The 11607-nt window shown below is 65.4% G+C and overlaps 8 non-coding genes across 8 annotated transcripts; 5 read left to right on the top strand and 3 right to left on the bottom strand.

The window, feature by feature from the left end:
- Positions 1–1284: 1284 nt before the first annotated feature.
- Positions 1285–1363, bottom strand: H696_05327. Its single transcript has one exon. It is a non-coding gene; the product is annotated as a tRNA-Leu (tRNA).
- Positions 1364–2614: 1251 nt separating this feature from the next.
- H696_05326 lies at positions 2615–2687 on the top strand. The gene has a single exon. It is a non-coding gene; the product is annotated as a tRNA-Lys (tRNA).
- A 274-nt stretch (positions 2688–2961) lies between these two features.
- Positions 2962–3040, top strand: H696_05325. The gene has a single exon. It is a non-coding gene; the product is annotated as a tRNA-Leu (tRNA).
- A 392-nt stretch (positions 3041–3432) lies between these two features.
- On the top strand, positions 3433–3511 carry H696_05324. The gene has a single exon. It is a non-coding gene; the product is annotated as a tRNA-Leu (tRNA).
- A 464-nt stretch (positions 3512–3975) lies between these two features.
- H696_05323 lies at positions 3976–4049 on the top strand. Its single transcript has one exon. It is a non-coding gene; the product is annotated as a tRNA-Val (tRNA).
- Positions 4050–4101: 52 nt separating this feature from the next.
- Positions 4102–4180, bottom strand: H696_05322. Its single transcript has one exon. It is a non-coding gene; the product is annotated as a tRNA-Leu (tRNA).
- A 5599-nt stretch (positions 4181–9779) lies between these two features.
- Positions 9780–9851, top strand: H696_05321. The gene has a single exon. It is a non-coding gene; the product is annotated as a tRNA-Gln (tRNA).
- A 1029-nt stretch (positions 9852–10880) lies between these two features.
- H696_05320 lies at positions 10881–10959 on the bottom strand. Its single transcript has one exon. It is a non-coding gene; the product is annotated as a tRNA-Leu (tRNA).
- Between the last annotated feature and the right edge of the window lie 648 nt (positions 10960–11607).

Here is an 11607-nt window from a genome sequence, read left to right as displayed (position 1 = left end):
GGATATGCTGATCGTCGAGAGGGATATGCCGATCGCCGAGAGGGATATGCCGATCGCCGAGAGGATCGCACCGACCGCCGAGAGGGATATAGCGATCGTCGAGAGGATCGCACCGACCGCCGAGAGGATTACAATGATCGCCGAGCGGATCGCACCGACCGCCGAGAGGATCGCACCGACCGCCGAGAGGATCGCACCGACCGTCGGGACTCCCATCGCCGGGACCCGGATGCCCGTCAGGACGACCACCGAGCCGGTCGCCGGGATCAGGACAGCCATGCCCGGGGCGGCCATCGGGACGAAGACCGTGGCGCTGAGCGCCACAGCCGGAGCCAGCGGCACCAGGCGCCCGGGCGCGACCGCCACGATGATCGCCGCCGGGGACGCAGCCGTAGCCGCGAGCGCGACGGCCGCCAGCGCTGAGGGCCGCGGCCGGGCGCCCTCCGCTTGCCTCTCGCCCCCCCCCCCCCCTGCGCCCTGGGCCGTGTTCTGGCCTGAAGGGCGCCTGGCGCCCTTCGGGAATAGTACCCTCCTGCTGGTGTGTCTCGTTGTGCGGCAGGGGTTCTGTGTGGGAATGACATTTTCCCGAGGGCGCCGGTCTGCATGGCGCGGGGCCGGGACTTGCCCGGGGGGCTATGGGCGTGCCGGGCCGGGGCACCCGGGGGCATCCTGGGCTTTTTTCCAAGGATAACAGCTTCGCACACTCCTGAGACCCCCTCTTTTCACGGGGAATCATATTTTTAGCGAAGCTAGAGCACCTCTTTGGGTTGATGGGTGGGAGGCTAGATGTGTAAAGATGTCTAGGTCTCTCAATATCGACTCGTACATTTCCCCATTTTCTTCCTCTCCACTGTAAAAATTGAACGCTGCCTCCCGTCGTGGGCCCTTTTCTCTCTCTCTCTCTCGTGTGTGGCATGCGCGCGTCCCCCCCCCCGATGTGTGTGCATGTCCATATGCTTGGCGCGCTGCGTCCGGAGGGGGGGATGGTGGCCGGGTGGATGCCACTTTTTTTGGGTGTGTTTTTCTCTCTTGGGGCGGCACACACGCCGGGGATGCCACACACACACGCACGCATGCACGCGCGCGCGCGTCAGACCCACCGGGGGAGGATGTATCGCAGCAACTCCAGGCACACAATGATGGGGGATTATTTAAAATGACCAATAAAGGAGGCCCGGCATTTGACGACGCGCCCTCCTCCGTGGCAGCGCCGTGTCCTGGTGTGGTTATTCCGTGCGGGGGGGGGAAGGGGGCGCTGGTGCCGAGGGGCAAAAAGGAATGTTATGATTGGAGTGGGACTCGAACCCACGCGGTTTCCCACCAGTGCCTTAAACTGGCGCCTTAACCACTCGGCCATCCAACCTCGATGTCCTAGGGCCGGGCCGCACATATATTGGCCTGTAACCATAATGTCACCTCCGACATTGCGTCGGAACTTCGCTCCGCTCACCTCCTCCGCGCCTGCCTCACCTCGCCCTGCTCTGTTTTCCCCCTGCTGCCACATCCCTGCTAGATCTGGTCATGACCTTCACGTGATCTTATAGCAACGAGGTCCACTAGTCGACCTGCACTTCCCCGTTGGGGGGTGCTGGCGTCGTCGTTCGGGCGACGCCACCCATTCTCTCTCAATTCCCATGTATTCCCATGTATTCCCCCTTTTCTGGGCACCCTATATAAGGGGCCCCCGTTCCTGCCTCCCCTCCAAGGACTCAGCACCTTGAAGGATAGTCATTCTCTCTTACGGAGGTTTGATTTCCTATAGTCCTGTCTCCGTACGTCGTTCCCTCTGGAGCGGTGTGACCTAGTCCCTGATGTAATCCCCATAAAGACGCAGATCACCAGCTTTCCCTTCTTTTGTTGTTGTATTCATGTCCGAGTGGTGACCCTCTCGGGACGGAACGCTCTGGGTGGTTCAGGGAAGGCCCTCACCGGTCCCCCAGAATCACATACCAGAACCGGAGCGTTTCATGGCCGGGCCGCACATATATTGGCCGGGCCGCACATATATTGGCCGGGCCTTTTCGGGCATGGCTCTCTCCTCGGGGCGCCGCTGGAGAGGCGTGTGCCGTCCGCCTGCCCCCGGCCTTCGCGCCACCCCGCATTTTTCCGACCGCTGTATTCTCTTGCCCTCCACCGTGAACAGCCCGGGGCTGCGGCCAGCCTCCTCTGCGCCCGCATGGCGCGAGCCAGGCCCCTGCCGCCCTGCTCGGGCGTGCTTCCCGGGGGGGCGACGCACGATCGCCACCACCCGGGCGAGGGGATGTTCCCGCGTTTCCTTGGGCATGGCCCGGGGCTCCTCCCGGCCGGGCCGCCGGGGTGTCGGCTTTCCCCGGCGACCCGGGCCAATGAAGGGGGGTCATGTTGGACTGTCTCGGCGTCGGCACCGCGGGCCGTTGGTCAGACGCGGGCCAGCCGGCCCTCTGTGTTTTGGTGCTGTGCCGTGGTTTTTTTTTTCCTTCTTTCGGCCCCTGGCGGCCCTCCGGTGGGGGGGGGGCGCCCGCTCGGGCATCTTCCGGGCGCGGGCCCTCGTGGGGCGTGGAGGATCATGGGCCGCGGGCCCGGTGTGGCTGAAACGGGGTCCTTGATATGGCTCCCCCTTGATGCATAGGGCATAGCCTGTTTAGCTCAGTTGGTAGAGCATGGGACTCTTAATCCCAGGGTCGTGGGTTCGAGCCCCACAGTGGGCTATTCCTTTCCTTTTGCTCGGTCCCTCCTCCACGCGGCCCTCTGCTTCTTGCGGCGTGTGCTCGGGGCTGCTCCTCCGTGGCGCGAGAGAGGTGGGCATGTGCGGGCGGTCTTTTTTTTCCTGCGCGCCCGGGGCAACCGTCCCGCCGGCGTGTGTCTTTCCCCCCGGGAGCCGGGCTTCGCTTTGGTGGTGCATGGCGGCGGGGCTTCTTTCTCTGCGCGCGGCAAAAGCACCGGGCCTCATGAAGGCATCTGGTGGGTGGAGGGACATCATCTGGTTGGATGGCCGAGTGGTTAAGGCGCTAGTTTCAGGTACTAGTGGGAAACCTCGTGGGTTCGAGTCCCACTCCAATCACACCGTTCTTTTTGCGCGCCCGGCGGCCGCGCCCGCGCGTCGCCCCCGCCCGCGAGAGATCTGTCCGCCGAGGAGAGGGGGGGATCCCGGGGCGGGGGGAGAGGCGCCGCCACAGGGGAAAAACCGGCCAGCCTCCAGGCAGCCTCGGCGCCGAAGCGCGGGGGGGGGGGGGCCTGACAAGCGGCCGGGAGCAGGGTGTCGCTCCGGGTGTGAGAGAGGCCGCCGAGAGGAGGGCGGGGATGCGGCGGTGGGGGGGGGTGCTTTGGGCGACGCGGGCGCGCGGCTTCCATGGGTGCCCGCGCAGTGTGGCGGTCGGTGCGGTGCTGGGACGCGTGCCGGGGCCGGACGTCGCTCCGGTCAAAAGCCCCGGGTGGGCCCTTGGTCGACCAGCAGGTTGGATGGCCGAGTGGTTAAGGCGCTAGTTTCAGGTACTAGTGGGAAACCTCGTGGGTTCGAGTCCCACTCCAATCATACCATACATTTTGCGCGGCAGGCGTGCCGCGGTGGTTTTCTTCTTCCCCGTGTGCCGCGCAGAGACGGGGGCAGAGAAGGGGGGGCTGCGGCGGGGGGGCGCCGGGCCTGGACACGGGGCGGGTGTCGTCCTCGCCGCCTGGAAGCGGTGGTGTTTTTTTACGGCGGGCGGTGGACCTCGGGGCCCGAACGGCTGGGCGAGAGCGGCCTAGGTCCACGCCATGGGGGGGGCGGGGGGCTAGCCGTGGCTCAGTCGGGTGTCGAGCCTCGCCTGTGCGAGCAGGCCGAGGCAGGGGGGCGGGCCACGGGCGAGAGGGGTCGCGCCGGCGGGGCCGGTGCTCGGGCGCTCGGGGGGGGGGGGGGGGGGTCATCTGAAAGGGGCGTGTCGGCGCAGGGGCCGGCGCGGCCCGCGAGGGGCGGCGGCGGCGGAGAGTACAAAACGCGGGATGCCGGGGGATCTGGAAGTCCGAATGATGTAGATGGTTATCATATCTGTCTAACACACAGAATGTCCCAGGTTCGAGTCCTGGTTCGGACATGATTCTTTTTGGCCGTGTGGCTGCGGCCCTTTTGTGCAAGAAAAAGTTTTATGATTGGAGTGGGACTCGAACCCACGAGGTTTCCCACTAGTACCTGAAACTAGCGCCTTAACCACTCGGCCATCCAACCAGATGATGGGAGCGCAGGGTGGATCCCGGGTTTTGTGCCTTCGGCCTCGGGGCGTGCTGCCCGCTGGGCTCCCACCGCGACGGGGCGAAGAGCCGAGAGTGGCCCGGCGACCAGCAGTGACCAGCAGCGACCAGCGCGGCGGCATAGCCAGCGGCGTCGGCGCGCGCGCGGTCCACCGGCGGGCCACCTCGGAGAGCCCCCCCTGGTGTGTGCGTGGCATCCAAAACCATCGGTGGCCATCGGCGGCCGGGGTGTGCCGGCCCAGGGGGTTCATGCGGGCGCCAGCGGCAGACGCCCGGCGCGTCGGTGCCCCCCTGCGGACCGGCGCGTGGGGCGAGGACCCGAAGCCAGTGTGTGCCTGACTCGCGCTCTCTCTCGCTCTCGGGCGGCAGGCCGGCGATTGAGGGCCAGATTGTTTTCTCTTTGTGTGTGAGCCGGTCATGCCGGAGCGAAAGATGAGGGGCGATCTGGGAGACCTTATGACCGAGAGAGAGGGAGAGAGGCGGGTTTGGTATATTATGAGGAAGGAGTTGGCAGACCGAAGCGGAAGGCCCGGCAGTACACCGGGAGGATGGAGCTCAATTATCGGCCCGGATCCGAGAGCCACACACCATGTGGTGTGGTGCGGGGGCTACCGGGGTGCCTCGGGCGCCCGGGGAAGGGCTGAGCGGAGTGAAACACGAGGGGCGAAGGCGGAACTGGAGAATGAGGGAAGTTGGAGTGCGTCGGCTGGATTGGGGGCCGGCTCTACTTGGGAGGCCGAGAGGGGCCGGGATCGGCGCTCAGGCATGCCAGATTCAAGTAGGGTGGCAGTGCCCTTGACGTCAGCGACCTTGGGGGAGTTTCTCGGACCTGGGGCAGGCCGATTGTTGGAGAGCGGGCTTTCGGTCAGGTCTATTGCAGCATGATCTCCTGGTGAGATGCTCGGAGGGGAGGACGTTTGCAAGCGTGCGAGAAGCCCGAGGCTCTTGTCGGGGATCCATTGCCGGCGTGCTGTATGGACGGGATCTTCTCGTGGAGGCGGTGTGGCAAAGAGCTTCCGGGCCATTTGAAAGGGTCATGGGGGGCCATCTTCGCCTTCGATGTGGGAGGGTGTGGGATCGGGAGGGAGCCGATGGGGAGCTTCCAACGTAGGTGGTGGTCATTGAGAGGAGGGCGGGATCGCCATTGGGAGATGGATTCGCCGTCGGTGAAGGTGATAATAGAGCTGCCAGCGCGCAGTGGGCGTCCTCAGTGTGCGAGAGCCGAAACAATGGCCAGGGCTCCACGTCCATGTACTGGGTAGCGGGTTTGCGCCTGTGTGAGGACTTTCGCGAAGAGGGCAATCGGGGCAGGGTGTCTGGAGGAGGCGTGGTCATTGGGGGGTTGGGGGAGGTTTCGGGGCCACCTGCACGGGGAAGCCAGTGGGAAGAGAGCCCCGCTCCGGTGCCTGTGCGAGGGGCGTCCGAGCAGATGGAGAGGAGTAGATCGAGGTCAAGAGCTGGGAGTGGCGTGGCTTTGGCGATGGGGCTGCTTTGGCCGCTGTCGCCATGGGTGTCACTGGTGCGTGTGGTGAGTGGGATGAGTCGTTCGGAGAGGGGGGAGAGCCAGCGATGGGCGAAGTTGGCCAAACCGGCGAAGCTGCGCGGCTTGGGGATGCCGGGGAGGGGGAGGGGGGGGGGGGAAAAGTCACGGATGTCGCTGGGGGCCTAGGATGCCACTTCGAAGTGGTTGTGGCCAATTGTGACGCCGAGGAAGGTGACGCTGGAGGAAAAGAACTGGCATTTGGATGGGCGCAGTTTGACGTTGGCTTGGTTGAGAGTCCGCAGGACAGACAGGACGTGTGTGATGTGCTCCTCCTCGGAGTTGGAGAAAATGACGATGTCATCAACGTAGGAGGCCGAGTATGCGTTGTGCTTTTGAATGACGTGGCCGAGTGCGTTGGAAAAAATGTGTGCTGCGCTGTCAAGGCCAGCGGGGAGACGCGTGAAGTTGTAGCATTTGCCTCGGTGCCTGAAGGAGAGGATGTGCTGGCTGCTTTTGTCGATGCCAATGTGATTGAGGGCGTTGGCCAGGTCCAGGGTGGTGAAGAAGCGGGCCCGGGAGATTCGCGCGAAGAGATCGCCCGGCACTCCCAGCTGGCCCGAGGGGGCTTCCAGGAATTTGTTCAGGAAGGAGTAATCGAAGACCACTCGGTGTCCGCCGGCCGGCCGGGCTACCATGAGGGAATCCGCGGCATGGGCCGAGAATTCCACCTGCACGATGACCCCCTGCTGGAGGAGGGTCGCAATTTGGCCGTCAATGATTCGGACGGCTTCGGCTGACCTGGTGGGGTTTTTTTTGCGCGGGATTTGGACTTGCTTGATGAGGTTGAGTTTGAATGGCTGGTGGCCCCTCATGAGGGGGAAGTCGGGGCGATCTTCGAAGGCTTGCAATTCGCTCAGCCAGGATGCATGGGGGGCCGAGCTTTTGATGGAGGTCGGGCCAGCGTGGCGCTCGAACGAGTGGGTGCGGTCCAGGGGCAGGAGATCCCGAGGGGAGGGAGTGGCAAGTGGGATGTCGGGGAATTGCTCGGAGTTGTCGAGGTCACCGAATGCTTGCTCGAGTTGGGGGAGCAGCAGGTGCACGACGTCATTGCCCAGGAGGATGTATGTGAATGAGACGTCGACCACCGGCGCCTCCACCGGGATGGAGCGATTGTTGTGGATGATGGAGAAGACCACTGTGCGGGATGAGAAGGCTCGCGAGCCATCGGGCAGGGCAAGATGAAGGGGGGAGGGCTTGGTGGGCATGTTGAACTTCGTGACCATCCAACTTGGCATGATGGAGGTGGCGGCCGCCGTGCCAAGTCTGAAGAATACCCCCTTGTCGAAGGAGGTCTCGAGCGAAACAAATGACCTGTTGAAAAAGGGCCGTGCAGGGGGCGAGTGGACCGGAGAGGCGAGCGTGTCCATGGGGGGGCGGGATGTGGAGCTGATGGTGGGTGGGTGTGACACGGGGTTGGGGTTGTGGTGGGCATGGGCTTTGCTTTGCGGGGGGGCGTGGGTGTTTTTGCGCCGGGGTTGGCGAGGCCGTCGATGGGAGGAGTCGAAGGGGGAGAAGGCGGTGCTGCCAAGAAGAGGGGCGAAGGATGAAGATGAGCCGGGCGTGGTGTTGAAGGAGACTGATTGGTGGGGAGGGGTGATTGCCTTGAAGTCCAGGCGGAGGGGAGATTGGCTTCTCATGAAGATGGAGAAGTAGACGCTGCGGATGGCGCTGTCGAAGGTGGCCGTGTCTGTCGGGGGGACCAGAGTACGGAAGAAGGCCCAGAAGACGTGTGGGTCGGGGCTGTAGCCCAATTTCATGAGCGCAGTGGCGACGTCTCGGGCCTTGAGGAGAACCGTCGGGCGGTGCGGGAGCCTGTGGAACAGGTGATTGATGGCCTGGGTGAAATCGACCGTTATGAGCAGGTACCTGCGAAGGAGCGCGGGAATGCCGTCCGGGGGAAAGTGCGGGTCGAGATCCGAGTGGAAGATGAGTTCCAGGAAGTTGGGCGCCGAGATCTGGGAATTGAGGAAGAGGGATAGGGCATGTCTGACGCGGAAATGGAAGGTGATGTTGGAGGTGCTCGTGGGCGGAGAGGCGAAGTGGAGCTCGGGCTTGACCGAGGAGTCGTGGGGGGCGAAGCCGATGCTGAGAATGGTCTCCAGATCGTCGGAGAGCGGGTCGAAGCATGCGCCCCAGGCCTGGTCACCGGTGATCCAGTGGGGGAGGGAGTTGGCTTTGAATTGAGAGGTGTGGCTGAACCAGCGATGAGACCATGCCTGGGCTGGGGCGGTGTTTACGATGGTGCTTCCTTGGAAGCCGGGCGAGGGCCAGTGGTGGGTGGGGCGGGGGGCTGGGGCTGGCTGTGGGTATCCCGCCAGGGGGCTGTAGTGTGGATTGTGTGGGTTTTGTTGAGGAGGGGCGGTTGGGGGAGGAGGGGGACGATAAAATAGGGGGGGCTGAGGGGGGGGATGCTGGGTTTGTAAGGCCAGATCCTGGTTGACATCCATGGTAGCGGTGGGGGGGGGGGGGGGAGGGGAAGGGGTCAAAGCAGTCTGCGGACGATGAGCCGGCTATGCCGAGGTGAAAGACGCGGGGGGGGGGGGGCGATCCCGGAGACCTTGTGGCCGGGAGGAAAAGAAAAAAGGTGGATTGGGTGTGTGCTATCACAGGGAGAGGAATCCGCAGACCGGGGCGGAAGGCCCGGCAATATACACCGGGAGGGTGGGGGGCTCATATATACAGCCGGATCTGAGGGGGCGAGCTGCACGCGATGTGGTGGCGGGGGCGGCGGGGGCTGCGCCCCCGTGTGCCTCTCGGGCGGCCGGGGAAAAAAGAGAGAGGGAGCGATTGCAGTCTGTTGGGGTTTGTGCCCGCCCGCGACCCCGCACATAAGAAGATGGAATATTTCAGGATTTGCGGGATCGCATGATGGGCGGGCACGGGTTGGGGGAGGGGCCAGCCCGCGGGCACATTTGTGCCTGCGGGCCTCTCCGGAATGGGGCCCAACCCCCAGGGGTAAGAAGTCACTCAACAGATGTCTGTTCAGCGGAGTGTTCCCCAGGTGGGATTACATCTCCCGCCCGGGAGAACGGGTGTGTCTCGGGCCAGGGAACCTGCCCGGGTGGGAAGCGTGCCGATATCCGGCACACACCACGGGCGAGGCCCCAGAGGCCATGAGGCAGCTATGTATCGATAATAAGAAGAGGAGGCGGCCGGAATTGAAACTAGAACCAATAAGAAGAATCCCAGCACGCCGAACCCAACTAGACCATTGCGCTCGGGGGATCAAATCCCGGAGGTCATATATGTACCTTGCCTTCGGGGGCGCAGCCGGAGGTGCCGCCGGACCGCCGCCCTGTGGCTCCTCTTCACGGGCCACCAAAAAGAGGGGGAGAGGGCGGGGAGCGGTTGCGGTGTGTTGGGGGCTGTGCCAGCCCAGGGACCGCCGCAGATAAGATGGGAATTTAAGCGCGGGATCCCCCGCCGGGGGTCGGGCTGGCACACCCGGGGCGAAGGGCCGGGCTCGGGCGTGTCGCCGTCTTGCACTCTCCCGCGGACGGCGCGAGCCGGAAGACGCGAGCACACGCGGGCCCTTTCTGTGGCGGGCCCCGCCCCCGGGAGGGGGGGGTTGTTGATGTGGGAGGACGACGGCGCGGCACCGGGAGGAGACGCTCTCTCTCTCGGCTGACCGCACCCATCCTCCCCCTCCCCCCCTCTCACGAGACAAGGGGGGGCGTTCCCCGTGTGTGCGCGGAGAGAGAGCCCGAGAGGCACACGTACACACGGGTTGTGGTCGAGAGAGGGAGGGGGACCTGGCCTCGGCACGGGGAGGGAGAGAATCCCCCCACCGGGCGCCGCCCGCCTCTCCTCCCGGGGGCCACGGGAAGGAGCAATAGTAGCAGCAGAAGAAGTTGGTGCCGGGGATCGAGGTTACACCAGGGCGGAGAAGGATCCCACGCCACCGACCCAACAAGACCATTGCGCTCGCATGGCCGGTGTTTGGAGGTGGCACATATACCGTTGGGGGTTCTCCGTTGGCAGCCCAATGCTGGATAGTATAAATAGACTGGGCGGGCGCTGGTTTACCATCGCCGGTTGAGTGGTGTAATGGTTATCACGGCAGACTCTGAATCTGTCAATCCGAGTTCGATTCTCGGCTCGACCTTCCTTTTTGGCGCCGGACGTGGCGTCTCTTTCGCGTGCGCCAGGCGGCGCTGCCGGCGAAGAAGGGTTATGGTTATGGGGCTCTCCGTCGCTTTTGGTCGCGTTTCTCCGATCCGTCGGGCGCGCGTCCGATCAATTGCGGCCCCGCCGTGCTTGTGAAAACAAGGCAGACGCCCGGCAACGGGGCGCCCTGGAGCCGTGCCCGGAGAGGGGGCCAGGCTGGGTCATGCATGTGGACGCGTGGGCGGTGGCAGGGCGGACCGCCTCATGGCGGGGGGGGCACAGCGACACAAGCCCGGCGACCGGGGCGGGCACACGCGAGGACCGAAGGGCATCCCGATGCTGCCTGCAGGCCGGACGCCGATGGAGCTGGACGCCGCGTCATCGGACCGGGACAAGGCGAAATACCCCATAACAGGGGGGGGGGGCGAGGCGTGTCGGGGCCCTGCCACGCCGAAGGGGGGAACATCATCCCGGCTGTGCGGGGGCCTGCTGGCGCATCCGGCGGCATGCTGGCGGACGGCCACCGGACACCGTCGCCTCCTGCACCGGGGCGAGGCGAGATGCCCGGCGGCGTGTTCCGGGGGAGGGGGGGACTCAAGAGACGCACCTCGCCACAAGCCGCCTCCCCCCCGGAGGGAAGCAACAAGACTGACGGGGCTTGGCCAGGTGTTGGACCCAGGGAATCGGTTAACGACTCTGAACTATCTCCCCTGAAATGACATTCGGAAGACTCCCAGGGGATTCCATAGACCGCGGAGTCGGTTAAGGGTTCGCGAGCGCGCCAGGGTTTCCCCGCGACGGCGGGCGCGAGCGTGAGACGCAGCACCCGGCGGACAGGCGGGGTGGCCCAACCAGCCGTCGGGGCACTCCGACCAAGGGGGATTTATCGGCCGCTCGGGGGGGCGGCGCCGGGACCCGCTGGCGGGACATGCGCCCCCCCTCCCCCCCAGGCTCGAGTCGTGGATCCATCTCCCTGGCCCGACCCCGGGCTGCGGTCCGTGCGCCCTGGGGCCAAAAAATAATGTTTTGATTGGAGTGGGACTCGAACCCACGAGGTTTCCCACTAGTACCTGAAACTAGCGCCTTAACCACTCGGCCATCCAACCAGACGATGGGTGCACCCTGGGACAATTGGAATAAATGTGCTGCTGCCGCACGGAACGCGTGGCGGCATCCACGGCGCAGGAGCCACGGGTTTGGCGCGCATGCACCGCACCGACGTCGGGCATCCCCTGCCTGCCTCACAAATTCAGGCACATCGGTGGGCACGCCCCCCGGCCCCGCCTGGCCGGCCGACATGGCCGCACGGCGGGCCCACCGCACGGTGCCCCTTTGCCCGGTGCCCGGGTCGCCCGCTCACGGCCAGCCGGCTCGGTCGGCAGCTCGGGCCGCATCCAGATCCGGTCCCGGCCCATGCGACACCGGGGCGCGGCCGAGCCAGCGGATCGCGCGGCCCCTGGGGAAGGGGCGCAAAAGTGCCGCGGTGCCGGGCAGGCCCCAATGCCGGGGCCAAGGGGGCGCTGCGCAAGCCGCGACGGCGGTGACTGGCCATGCTCCCGTTAGGGGAGGACTCTGATCGGTCCTCGTGGGCGGATCCCCGCGACCCGGGACCCACCCCCCCCCCTCCCCGGTGGACCGCGTGGAGGTGTCGCAGCGGCGACCGTCGAGAAAACGGCCGAAGGCGGAGAGCCTGCTGCCGGGATATCCGCGGGACGAGGGCGCGCGAGCGGCATGCTGGCGGCTCGGTCGGGGGG

Source organism: Fonticula alba (assembly GCF_000388065.1).
Source record: "Fonticula alba strain ATCC 38817 unplaced genomic scaffold supercont2.10, whole genome shotgun sequence".
In the NCBI taxonomy this organism is placed as follows: Eukaryota; order Rotosphaerida; family Fonticulaceae; genus Fonticula; species Fonticula alba.
The sequence above is the reverse complement of the archived record's forward strand: the minus strand, read 5'-3'. Positions and strand labels throughout refer to the sequence as shown.